Below are 13,814 nucleotides of genomic sequence, written 5' to 3'. Positions count from 1 at the left end.
AGACAATTGTCTCCCCAAAAGCCCATTCATTGTTGGTAATGTATATGAATCTTCCTTACAAAGCATACGTCGTGTTTCGAATTTTACCCAGGATACACATCACGAATTGTGTAGTACGATCTACAAGTTTTTTCAAGATGTTAGTCCTGACGTTAAACCAAAGTGTTCTCCACGTATTTATTCACCAATGTTGTAATCGTCTGTCTTTCGATGTTAAACCGAAGATTACCCACCATGTCTGCTTGAATATCACATGTAAATTTCGACGACTTACGTAAGCCAGGTGCCCCTGGGCAAGGGCAGTTCAAGTTTGGATTGAAACGGTCCGCTGCCGACACAAGTAGAGCGTGAAATCAAACGATTTTCTGGCGTGATATACTTTGACACCTTCAATGCCAATTTAAAGGTCCCTTCCTCCTTCCTCAAGTGTCTTTACTCCTGGTTTGTACATTTCCACTGGAGGAAAGAAATGTTCCTTTCATGTACCACCCATGACAATAGACTGGAAGCGAGAATTTGATCAGACGCGTATCTCAGAAAATGAAGCCATGCGTAAAAGGTTAGAGATGTATCGTCTTGCAGGGAACACAAATACTATTTGATTTTTCATGTCCGTGTATAATTTCAATTCTGTCTAGGGCCTGTGCTATGAAAAGAAGAATCATAGGTTTGCACACTGGGAAATATCGCTCACGAAAACGCCCACCTGCACTCACTGATTCTCAATACAGTGTACTTTTGCACATAAAAGAATGAGTCTCGAAAACTGAGGCTATAACTGTAGGTTCAGAAACAGTTCTAGCAGGCTGGCACAAAATATCTCTTTGCAGATTCGTCTCCGTTTCTGTCAATGCCAACATAAATGTCAACGTCGCATGCTCGTTTCTACAACTTTCCAAGTCTGCAATAGAGCATGGATGTAAACATCTATTTCAAGTTGTTACATCAATAAAGTTTTTACAGAAACGTTCAGATTAGAACTGGGTTGGAGTATTGTCTCGGCACAAATCATGACGTCTTTTCTTCGGCATTGAGACCAAATGCGTTTTCCAGTAACATTAACTACATACAGAATGTACGGCTACTGTACAGTTGCAGCAACAGTCCTACTTTTTATGCTATGAGATCAGATTGCTTCTTGTGTACCACCTAGGAATGACGATGCGTTTTGACATGTCAATTCAAGACAAGACTGGCAAGAGAAGTGGAGTCGGTTTTTTAACTGACTGGTTACCCAACTTAGTTTTTACCGGGACATGTGTACTTATCACTACGGTTAATTACAACAATATTGAGTCAAATCGTACTTACACGCGGATCTAATGTTGTCAGGGAGCCGTCATTATTTATGGCCTGGGGGTCGGAGGAATCTGAGGGGGGTCACTCAAAAAATCGAAAGCTACAAGGGGGGTTGCTCAAAAGTGGAGAACAAGAAGGGAGGCTATTCAATTTTGTTTGGTCATGTCCGTGCCTGTGTCCGTGCGTCAGTGCTTCCGTCCGTTCACGCAGATATCTCAGAGATGCTTGGAGCGATTTCATTCAAACTTGGTACAAGGATTACTTCATATGTCATACATATGCACGTCAATTTTTTTATTTGATACCATTCAATATGGCCGCCAGGCGGCCATTTTATTACGAATTTTCATGTACAGAGCCATAACTCAGACAAGTTGCAACCGATTTTATTCAAAGTTGGTACAAGGACATTGACCAATGTCACGGATATGCATGTTGATTTGTTTTGTGATACAATCCACTATGGATGCCGTGCGGCCGTTTTGTTATGATTTTTTTTTCATGTCCTTAGCCAAAACTCGGGCATATCTCGACCGATTTTATTCAAAGCTGGTACAAGGACATTGACCTATGTCATGCATAGGCACGTCAATTTGTTTTGTGATATGATCAAATATGGCCCCAAGGCGGCCATTTTGTTACAATTTTTTCATGTCCTTAGCCAACACTCGGGCACGTCTCAACCGATATCACCAATTTTATTTAAACTTAGTACAAGGACATTGACTTATGTCATATTATACATAGGCACATTGATTTGTTTTGTGATACGATCCAATATTGCCGCCGTGTGGCCATTTTTTTAGGATTTTTTCATGTCTGGAACCATAACTCAGACATGTATCAAGCAAATTTATTCAAAGTTGGTACAAGGACATTGATTCATGTTATACATATGTACGTCGATTTGTTTCACGATATGGTCCAATATGGCCACATGGTGGCAATTTTGTTATGGTTTTTTCATGTCGAGAGCCATAACTCTGGCAAGTCTCAACTGATTTTATTCAAAGTTGGTACATGGACATTGACTTATGTCATACATATACGTGTTGATTTTTTAAACAGTAAGATCAAATATTGCTGCGTGGCGGCGATTTTGTTACGATTTTCTCATGTACAGAGCCATAACTCAGATATATTTCCACCAGTATCATTCAAAGTTGGTACAAGGACATTGACCTACTTCATACATATGCTCGTCAATTTGTTTCACGTCATGTAGCAGTATCATGTCACTTATTGAAGTTTCGTAATTAGGCTGATATGTCAAGAAATACTGCATCAAATTTCATGAAACTTTGTACAGATGTTAAACTCACATTGGTTTAACATCGAAAAAGACATTTATCAGTGTCATTTTAATTAATTTGTAATTGCAAATGTAATGAACTTTCCTAATTAGAGTGATGTATCCACAAATACAATGTCAAATTTGATGAAACTTGATACAGATGTTGATCTCATAGTGTTGTAAATACTGCATCAAACTTTATGAAATATGGTACCGGTGATAATCTGTTAGTGTTCGGATAGTATGCAAAAATGTTTTGCAACATCCTGTTGATTAATTCCTAGTTGACTCATTTAATGAACTTTAGGATGATGGCCTACATTGATTTTATGTTTTCATAACCATGGAACTCATTCTTTGCCATTGAGCACCATCTGCATCAAAGTATTTTTATCACAGACCTAATTAATGAAGAGGACGCTATCCTCTCTGAGGACTTTTAATCAAAGTACCCATTAACAAGTGGGGACCAGTTTGATTGCCTAATTCGCCAGTTATACCTTGCTATAATCTTCAGTTATACCTTGCTGGTGCGCTCGTTGTTGACTTTGTCAAAGTTAATCCGGTGATAATCTGGTGACAGCGTCCACAGATTAGTAATTTACCCTTGCTTACTTCGGCAAATTAGGCACTCAAACTCATCAGATAATAGACTGAATTACCACCTTGCTTTCTTTGGCGAATTGGGCAATCAAACTGGTCAGATAATAGATGCAGCATGCTGATAAAACGCTTACGCAAGATTGTCAAGGGCAGTGCAAGACGAAAACCCCAAAGTTTGGTAGAATAAACCTTTATTAGCAATACAACAAAACAACAACCTACCCTGGGAACGGACACATAGGCTATCCCCTATGCTGTAACACGAGTCTCTATATCATCATTCAAACTGAAGACACTGGCAGCTTTGAATGTTAACTCAGGTTGTTTACCAATAACAATGTATCATGCTCTAAGATGTCATAAAAAACGAAACCCCTTGCAGAGAGAGACTGTAGGACTTTTTTAAATGTGAGGGACATTACATGCACATAAAATAAGTCGACATCCAATTTATCTCATTTATAAAGTTGTCCTCGCCTATCATAAGTACCCTTAATGTTTGGTAATACAGACAGTTGGCATGACAATCAGAGATCAAAAGATACAACCAATATGAACGGCAGCGATGCCTGTATGTGAAAATATATTTCGGATTCCTTGCATATACGATCAGAGGATGCAACGTAAAAGACTCACCCAATGCTGTAAACGAAGGGGTGCGAGATCCGATGCTTCGATGGGTTTTTGAAAACCAGTTCCCTTTTTTTGAAAAGAGATTTGTAGAATAATTGTGCTTTGCGGATGCAGTGTCTCAGCATCAGTGAGACGTTTGTTGTTCGTGCAAAATTTGTAAAAACCCAGTCAATTCCACAGTTAATAATGTATATGATAGTTTGTGTGAAACTTATGAACAAACATGGCTGAGAAACATTCATAATGATACAAGGAAGTGTGGGATGCAGAGGAATAAGCTCCGAACTTACAGACTTTTTAAGACAAAATTTGAATTTGAAAGTTACTTGCTAGATATAAGATCTTTTACCTATAGGAGGTGGCTGACAAAACTAAGAATTTCGGATCACAACCTACAAATAGAACTGGGTAGAAGGTCAATTCCAAAAGTTCCTGCAAATGAAAGATTCTGCAAGTTTTGTAAGTCTTTAGTTGAGGATGAGTTTCATTTTGTTATAGAATGTCGAAAATACAGAACGTATCGAGATAGTCTATTTTCATCCACAAGTTTGTATAATCCTGGCTTTCTTGATTTGAATGACAGAGAAAAGTTCATGTATATCTTAACTAACAAAGATAAACTACCTCTTGCCAAATTTATTTCTTGTACTTTAGTTCCTCCCCCAGTAGCATCTTCATCCAGTGTTTGCTAAGTTTTGTAATTTTTGCCTTACCACACTCCTTGAGTGTGTTGTTGAGCAATAAAGTAAATTAAAGTAAAAACAACAGCTGTTTCATGACACAGGGGAAATGCAACCTTTCCACGCACATATGTTCATGTATCCACATATTCAACAAGATTAGAAGCACAATGGAAAACATTTGCCGATTCCTATTGTCTTTGAGGTCAGATTCCATCACAGCTTCCATACGAGGTCATCCCATTTAGTCTGAGTTAATCATTCGTCATTGTAAATAATTTATTTGAATATTCAGATTTAAAAATGACACAGACAAAGCTTGGTGAGTTTTACAACCTCGTTTATTCAAACTTTATCATCATTCTACAACGAAATCAGTTAGTCTTTGTTTTATTTGTCATTTAAGTTCCGCTAATATCACTCTATTGATGATTTTATTCTGAAGAAATGTTCACACACATGATACATTTCAGCGTATTAATATAGAGTATCTCCAGTTACTTCCCGCTTGTTGAATCGCAGCGTCGTTGCCAGCGTTACAACTTTCTGTATCCACCCAGTTCCCCCAACGACCATAGGGGCTACTGTTCTTGTCATAACCCCAGACTATTTGTTGACCTGTTCAGCCTATTCCATGGTGTGGATAATCTGGATAAGTGCCAGTCTGTGGGAAGACATAAATCAATGTTTATTATATGTACGTACATTTTCAACATCGGTTAAATCAATAATTTCAGATGCTCAAGTTAGTTCTTTCTCACACAAATAACGGTGGCTTTTTCTCGTCTCTTAGAATTTTTTCAAAGTTCTCCATCACCCCAAGACTTAGCATGCTGTTATGACGTCTGTGACTATATTCTTCAAAACACCTTGATTATGAATGTTGGAATCAAACTTCATATTATTCTTAAGCATGAATAAGAGATGACTATGTGCAATAGTGTGTAACTTTTAGGCTGTAATCAATTTATTGACAAACAATAATATTGCTCTCTGCAAAATTACAAACCAAACTATAAATTAAGGTAAACATTACAACTATTGTTATCTGTTATTTTAATAGCCAATGCAGTTAGGTGATAGCATTATTTACTGTGAAATGTGATCTCTGCTGTTGGGCAGAATTGTCCCTGAGGCTGCCTTTCGCCCAGTGAAGCGATGTATTCATTGCTGTGATAAAAGTGTGCGATGTGCGATAGCGAGTATGTGAGTGTGAGTTCTCCATGAACTCAACAGCAGTGTGCATGGGTCGCAGTCGGAATAATTTCAACAATTTAGCTCGTTTATTGAACACGCTTTTTCCGCCTAGGGTGTGGATTTGACCGAGCGCATTTGACGGTGACGCTTCGCTAGGTGATTGGATGCCGTACGTTGTTAGTTCGAAATGGATTGAAAGTCTACTGAAATTTCATCGAATTGATTGAAACCTTTCGTCATGGGATTGTTGTCAGGTTAAAAGGTATTCTTTTAAAAGTTCAAAGGTCATACGAGAAATTATATGTCAATTAGGATGATGCGGACTATGACACCCAGGGTGAGGGTCACAGTTTTTTTGTGCTTGAATTTTTGGCAGGTCACTTGTTTTTTGTTTTTTTGCTAACACTTTTGTAGGGTCACCATCACAGGCATCACTGAGTAGTTTGTGAAAGTGTAGTTTATGCTGTGAGTTTATGCTACGTTCTGACCTTCTGATACGTAGCCTTACCAACGCTACATATCACAACGTCAGAACGTACAATAAACTCACAGCATAAACTACACTTTTACAAAGTACCAAGTCAACATAACGCCTGTGGTGGTCACCATTCTTCACGCAGCGTTATTTTAAAAGTACTCTGCCCTCTCCCTCTGCCCACCGGGCAATTTCTGTCACGTATATCTGCGCGAGCGTGTAAGGGTTCAAATTTTGTGTGATATTATGGCATATGTATTGATCTGCATCTAAATTTACTTATTGATAAACACTCTATTGCAGATTATAGCAAGACCGTAAAGCAACACATTTAATCAAATGACGTTAGGATTTATGAAAATCAGTTTATAAACTTTTAAGATACTTTTACAATTTAAAGAACTATATTGATTATCGTCAAATTAGATTCGAACATTTTTTCCCAAACGATCGGGGAAACTGTATTAACAAATAACCGCAGAAAAAATAAAGTCATTATCCATGGATATGTTTGCTATTCCAGTAAATATTGTTTATTTGATATCAATAATTGAAGCCGTTCGGTATGTGAGTTTTAGTGTTACAAAGACTGCACTGTATAAATGCTAATATTGTCTATTACACACAGTTGAAAATAAGAGTCGATATAGAAAAATATAAGAAAACATCAAATATAAGAAAAGGATTGAAAGATACATGAAACTGTTTGCGAGCGATTGCTATAACTATTTTGAAAGAGTTTTTAAAAACTTTTTGGGAAGCATTTAATAAGCTATAAATACGGAGGCACTGTATATACGGAGGCACTGTATATACGGAGGCACTGTGGACGGACTAAAGTTAGGGTAACGAACTCACTATCGGAGGATGGTGAGTTTGAGACCCGGTTCAAATCGCGGTAGATCCAGAGCCCGATCCAGAGTAGCGGATTCACTGTCGGAGGACGGTGAATTCTAGACCTAGCTCGTTGCTGTGCTGTGCCCTTGAGCAAGGCACTTTTCTCCTCAGTGCTCTAGTGGACTAAATAAAAAATACATTGCTGAAATATGTTCACATCGATAAAAGTTTCAAAATTATGTAGCTTGACATTGATAAAATAAGATGACCCACCTGATACGTCCTCTGACTGTTGGTGGCGCTGCTTTTCAAGGCAGCAATCAAACTATGTTTTCCGCAAAATCCATCGATGTAACATTCTCCCTTCAGTCCTGTTGTCTTCATATAGTAGCCATAGTGTGACACAACATCAGCCGGTGAGGGCGCCCAGCCATAAACCACCTGGTAGGGTTTTTATTTCATCACACACTTTTAGTATCCAAAACACTTCAGTCCGCAACATGTTCTTAGAATGAATAGTTCACCATTAAACCATACATTTTGTCAACATTTTGTAATGCAATAGATTTCTTTAGTCTCACCTCTGTGTAAAGCTTGCGATCCAGTCCATTAGTGTAGATAGATCTGCTTGTTGAATTGGCAGCAACAAATCGAATCTCGTCATTCCTGAAATTTGGATAAAGCAAAATGATGCAATACCATTATCGGAATTGCCCACTCTTCCTGCTCAATAATATATGTAAGTATACTCTAGTTTTTGCTTTCTAGTCTTGCTGTTGCTGCCTTCTTCTTGCTTGTCATTATAGTGAGCTAAAATAATAAATATGCACTAAGTTACCGAATGTATTAACCTTTGAATGATCACCTTTCTCGAGTACTTTGTGTTAACGCTGAACAAAAGTGAGACAAGGCGGATGACTCACGAACCATAACAGCTAGACAAGAAACGCCTTTATAGTATTCAACAGAACAAAAACTACGGTTTGACGTGTATAGTTATACGGTGATGATAATTGCAATGAGGAGGAAGACGAAGGACGAAGTTGATGATGATGATGATGATGATGATGATTATGATTATGATGATGATGATGGTGATGGTGATGATGATGATAATGATGATGGTGATGATGATGATGATGATGATGATGATGATGAAGGTGATGGTGGTGGTGATGATGATGGTGATGATGATGATGGTGGTGATGATGATGGTGATGATGAAGGTGATGGTGGTGGTGATGATGATGGTGATGATGAAGGTGATGGTGGTGTGGTGATGATGATGGTGATGATGATGATGAAGGTGATGATGAAGGTGATTGTGGTGATGATGATGGTGATAATGATGGTGATGATGATGATAGCCGTAGTAAGAATAACAAATTGTTATGTATGCTTAGCTTATTATGGATTGGTAGAAATCAGCGCCACTGCTATCATTATCAGGGCGTGCCGTCATGTTGAAGACCCTTGTCCAGCCTCCTCCATTAAAATCCATTTCACAGTACACCTTTGTGTAAGGCAAGGAAAACAGTGAAATAAGGCAAATGAAGTGTCTTGACAAAAAGATTACTTCTGTTTTGGAATCACGCCAAAATAATACGTCACATATTACTGGGTTTAATGCCTAAAGATGAACACGCGTAAGTGGATGTAAGTAATATATAGAGTCATGGAGTACCTTTGTCGCTTCTTTGACATTCGGGTCAGGATAAATCCAATATTGACCGCTTTTACGAACGCCACAGGTGTACAGATTCTTGCAGGACTTCCAGGCTGTGTGATAGTTCCGGTTTAGTGTCATACATCAACAACCAGTCCTTCAGTAGGCAATTAATTCGAAAAGTTACAAATGATAAGTTTGCCATCACTTTGTAGCCATCAAGTATAGCAAGCATGGCCATGCTTCAATCTTTTGTACACCGTGAGTCCACAGATCTGTTTATGACTAGAAACTCGTACTTGATAAAAAGCCTTAGTGTATCTATCAAACATACTTTTAATTAAAATGTAAGTATGTTTATTGTCATTATGACTTGTACAAAACTGAAATGTATCGTTTTTGAAAATTACTGATCACTTATAATGTATTGCATTATAAATAGGTGAGAACTTTTAGTCACTCTGTCACTTTAATGACGATACGCCAATTGATAAATCGAAAACGGAAAAAAATGATGTGACGTCATTCTAGTACGTACGATCAAGATGACCTGATAGCAGCAGTGAAAGGCTTATTAATAAAATTAAATTGATAAAAAGCACATAATTTATTTAGTGTACGTACCTCGCCGTTGTATAGCCGAATCTGATTCTTGGAGAATTGCAACATGATATTTAAATCCGCTGTACAGTTGTCTTTACATTCTTGGGAGTTGCAACCACACCCCTGGTAGGAGTTGTCAGAAAAAATAGGCATATGAATGAAATTTAGAGAACTTAAATTGTCAAATTCACAGATTGCTGATTTCCAGATTTCCAGATGCACAAGAAAAAAATTGTGTATAAAGATTTGTTTAAATACCTTGCTGCTTTCGAGTTATTGGTGGAACAATTAATCGGTCTATTGAGATCAAATAAGTATTAGGGAAATTGATATCTCTGCATAGAAAAACTCACCATCTTAGTTGTTGATAGGCAAAGAGCTGCACACCAGAGGGAAACAACACGTACCGTCAGCGTTTTCAGATTGTAGTTAGGTGAAATGTCGCTGGAAAGTCACACTTCTGTTTTTCGTAAGATCACCGCGTTTTATAGCTTTGGCTGTTTCGTTCATGTTACATTTCGTGAGAGACACCATTGGAGGTAATTGATTAGTCCGCTCAAGATGGCATGAATTTCAATTAAGATGAAAGTAAACATATATTTTTATAGGTAATGTTTCATACTTTACAAGTATAAAGTTAATATTGTACAGTCCAACCTGCTTCAGTAAATGAAATGTAGGTGTCATTTCAGAGGTGCCAGTTTCAGAGCGAAATTGCTAATTGTGCCACTGCATCGATGAAGACTTGTCCAAAAACATGCTAAAGTGCATCAATATGCAATACTTTAACAATCTCAACAAGATTATTTTCGTCCTTGTGGGCATAACATTTTGAGCAATTCAATGCGTAGCTGTTTTCGAGTTATTGAAACAAAGGTAAATCCCCTTTTATCATCAAACGTACAACATCATTAAAGACAAAATGTCTGTTAAATGAAAGCCGTAAATTCAGACTTAACATGTCAGAATTAAGTGTTATAAGAAAACCTATCGGCCGTGCTTTGTCGGAACTGGCAATTCTGAGTGGCGTATGGTCATATTTGGTGTACTATATTCAGAACAAATGGACCATCAACAGTATCTGTTTAGACAAGCTCCATGGCTCTCGAATTTACATTTCGAAATTGAAAAATAACTAAGTTTCGAAGCCAACACTGGTATTTGTATCATGTTGGACAGAATCGGAATATACATCAAGGCAGCAAAACGATTAATAGATGCAATTAAAATGAAAAATAATATCAAAACAGTAGGGTACTGCCATTTTCTATTAGTTAGAGGTCAGATACAAAGATTGACTCGTCAATATGACACTGCACTACGTTGTTTTAAATGGATTAATATACCATCAATAACAAATGACAGCTAATAACCGCACTATTTCATTTTTGAAACGAGCATTTTACAAACTACAGTCGCTGCAAGAAGTAAAACCTTTCCAAATACAAAAACAGAAGTAGACACGAATTTATGGATGGACCATCTTGAAATGAAAACGTTGGAAAAACAGAGGAACCGATTTGAAAAAAAAGAGAGGAATCGATTTGAAATGAAATGTTAAAACATGTCGTGAGCATTCCTCACTTAATCTACTTAGATAGAAACATTTCATTGGACTGTTTAAGTTTCTGTATGTTCCGTTAGTTTCCCGTAACAAATATAATCTCTATGTTGTCTATACGCTCTTATAAATAAATATCGAGTATATCAGCATCGAGAGTGGTAATAATACCATTGATGCGTGTTAAACCTATCGTGCATATTATATCTCGTTTTGGAGCTATGGACTTCAGACGTATTTTGTTGTTTATTTAAGTATACACTATTACAAGTGTTCAGTACAGAGGTCATCTAGGTGTCTCGCAGTTTTATTTTTCTATGGAACCTATTCTTCTCACCAAGCTGGAAAGCTCAGAAGTCGACAATATGGCTTCAAAGTGATATCAATGCCATTGATAACGTCATTTGTTTTTTACCGAGTGCTCACTGCATCGGTGCTCTCTTTTTATGTAAAATCTTATCTTATTAGGATAGGAGATGCCTGTGTGCCTCTTTAAATCCCATTTTCCATAAAATTTGTGGGTTCAGACTGTGCAACTTCTCAACTTCTTGATTCGGAAAGATGACGTACGGCTTTGTTGTTCGCTGTTAAAGAAGCCTGATATTTCGTGTTGCACGAAGAGTTGGTTCGAGTTGAGGGATAAACTACCAAATGATGCACATCGACCATAAACTAATTCTGGCAGCTATGTATGGTCTACAGTAAAGTTTATCTTACTATATGTTTATTGTATCACCGTTGCAATTTTTCCCAAGCGTATGTCACATCAAATACTTTCATGTGGATTTTTGGGAAAGATAGCTTCCGACAAGTAGCGATTTTTACTTCTAGAAAGAAGAAAGAGGCAGGATTCAGGCAAATACAAACACTCATGGATTGAAAGATAGACAAGAGGTACTCAACAAGACATGCAACAAAGAAGAATGTATGGAGACAGATAAAGTATACAAATGATAAAGACACAGGCATGACCAGTCATACTTAAATCGTGTAAATGTAGGCGAAAAGAAGAGAGATACTTTTTCAAAGGGTTGATACTTGAGCAGGCAGGCATACATGAAGACAAATGGACATACAAAAGGACAGAAACACAGGGAGACACGTGGGAATTCTGACAAACTGGTTGGCAGAAAAATACGCGATCAGCGAATCAGTGACGTGTTTTTGCCAATCGCAAACGCGCATTTCGCTAAAGCCGATCTACTGCGGTGATTCAAATACCCAAGGACAATTGTATAGCCGTTTTCGAAGGAATAAACTAATTTGATTTTCTGAGGCAATTTACAGGCGAAAAATTCATCAACCACAGTGGAAAGACGTCTATAGGATGTTTATTTTTGTAATCATTAAACTTTCAGCGAAATTCTGAATCAATATATACCCTGGCTTCAATAGATCACTGTTGGCTATATACCCGGACAAAGTACGATATGTATCGTGCCGTTTCAACAATAAGACATAATAACCGGACTGGTATCATGATATGATACCTCTTAAGCCGTTCCTGACGTTGTAGATGACGTACCAACATTGCTGTTGGAGGTAATTGGGGGTGTTGGGGGGGGGGGGGAGATTAGAGACAGTAGAGAACGAGAGACAGATACAAAAGGATGCACTTTGAAGGTATAATGTCGCCTGTTCCAATTTTACCATAGTTACCATCGAAATAGAAAATCTAACCAATAACAGATTTTAAGCGGGTGGCCGCTTTTTAAAAACAGCGCCCCCATATGGGCATTTTGAATATCAAGGAACGCCTCTTTGACCATATATTGGCATATTTAGATTACAGGTGACTGTATACCTTTTATGACTGACTGATTTACTCAGTTACGTACTGTTTTCTTATCAGCTTATTTACTCGCGCACACACATACTTTCACACTCACTCATTTTGTTCATTCACTTAGTAAATCTCTTGCCTAAATATCAAACCTATCGTATATTTTCCATTATTGTAGTACTGCAATTCAAGCCCTAAGATTTGTAATTAGATCCTCAACAATGTCTCAGTGAGAGACGATGGGCACTAAGTGTCCCTCCTTCAACCAAACAAAGTTGTTTTGATTAGCAATGTCACCTTTTAATTCACAATATTCATCAACTAAGAGTTTAAATAGATGGACACATCTTGCGAAACCACAGCTCTTTGTAAGCACGAATGCAAAGCTCACACCGTAAATGGCCACTTTTAGGCAACCCGAAATGTGGAGAGGCGCCCTCTACGCTATTGAACGAAACTAAAAAAAATGGACCAATCTGCCACATGACGATTATAAATCCGTTTACAAATACTGGTCTTAAATCCATGACTTACGAATATAAAGATTATGGGAACCTGCTACCGCACGGTTCAGCATTATCTAATAAGTGGGGCATCTGCATTAGATAAACATAACAGGAACCTTTGGTACAAAATTGATTTCTATCATGTGGATAATGTGATTCGTTTTCTCCAATAATCAGTTGATCACATCGTTGTGTCCTGGGGTCACAAAAGATACAGGTTTATCAATTATTTCCGTGCACGTCGGCACAGGCAAGCAACGTCTGCTCTTTTTTCTTGTTCATATGGTAGAAAATCACACCACAGTGTACTAGGAATGGCAGAAAATGGAACAAAATATCAGACACATTATATTCATACATTGAATATTTTTTAACATTGAAGCTCATACGCCATCTTGCTTTGTGTTATAATTACCGCTGGATGTAGACTTTCCTTTTAATATCAGTAGTTTGATATTGTTAGCTCACAAAACCAAAACCAAAACAAAATACGACGATAACCAAACCTATTATTAACTACCAAAGGAGACAAAAATAAATGCAATATTATTTCATTTTGTTGTTCAATTTTATGAGTGAACGCCTCACTTATTGTTAATTTCTTTCTGACAAGTTTTGAGTTAAATAGTAACTCGCAAGGTATGGCGATTTCAGAAAGAAGTAAAGGGGAAATTTAA

At 37.5% G+C, this 13,814-nt stretch overlaps 3 protein-coding genes and 1 long non-coding RNA gene across 4 annotated transcripts in view; all 4 read right to left on the bottom strand.

The window, feature by feature from the left end:
* Nucleotides 1–13,814, bottom strand: part of LOC139125244 (centrosomal protein of 63 kDa-like) — a 513,301-nt gene that overhangs the window by 240,556 nt on the left and 258,931 nt on the right. The window lies entirely within an intron of this gene.
* Nucleotides 1–13,814, bottom strand: part of LOC139125142 (tyrosine kinase receptor Cad96Ca-like) — a 213,783-nt gene that overhangs the window by 121,010 nt on the left and 78,959 nt on the right. The gene's annotated exons all lie outside the window — the stretch shown is intronic.
* LOC139125256 (angiopoietin-1-like) overlaps nucleotides 7,298–13,814 on the bottom strand; it is a 220,411-nt gene continuing 213,894 nt past the window's right edge. Inside the window, exon 5 of the mRNA XM_070691353.1 lies at nucleotides 7,298–7,459. The gene's annotated coding sequence lies outside the window, so the exon portion shown is untranslated. The remainder of the gene's footprint in view (nucleotides 7,460–13,814) is intronic.
* LOC139125518 (uncharacterized) lies at nucleotides 8,447–9,402 on the bottom strand. Its single transcript, XR_011550258.1, has 3 exons — nucleotides 9,309–9,402; nucleotides 8,703–8,841; nucleotides 8,447–8,531 (listed from the first exon to the last, which is right to left on the bottom strand). It is a non-coding gene; the product is annotated as an uncharacterized lncRNA (long non-coding RNA).

Source organism: Ptychodera flava (assembly GCF_041260155.1).
Source record: "Ptychodera flava strain L36383 chromosome 3 unlocalized genomic scaffold, AS_Pfla_20210202 Scaffold_25__1_contigs__length_14229661_pilon, whole genome shotgun sequence".
NCBI lineage: Eukaryota > Metazoa > Hemichordata > Enteropneusta > Ptychoderidae > Ptychodera > Ptychodera flava.
The sequence above is the reverse complement of the archived record's forward strand: the minus strand, read 5'-3'. Positions and strand labels throughout refer to the sequence as shown.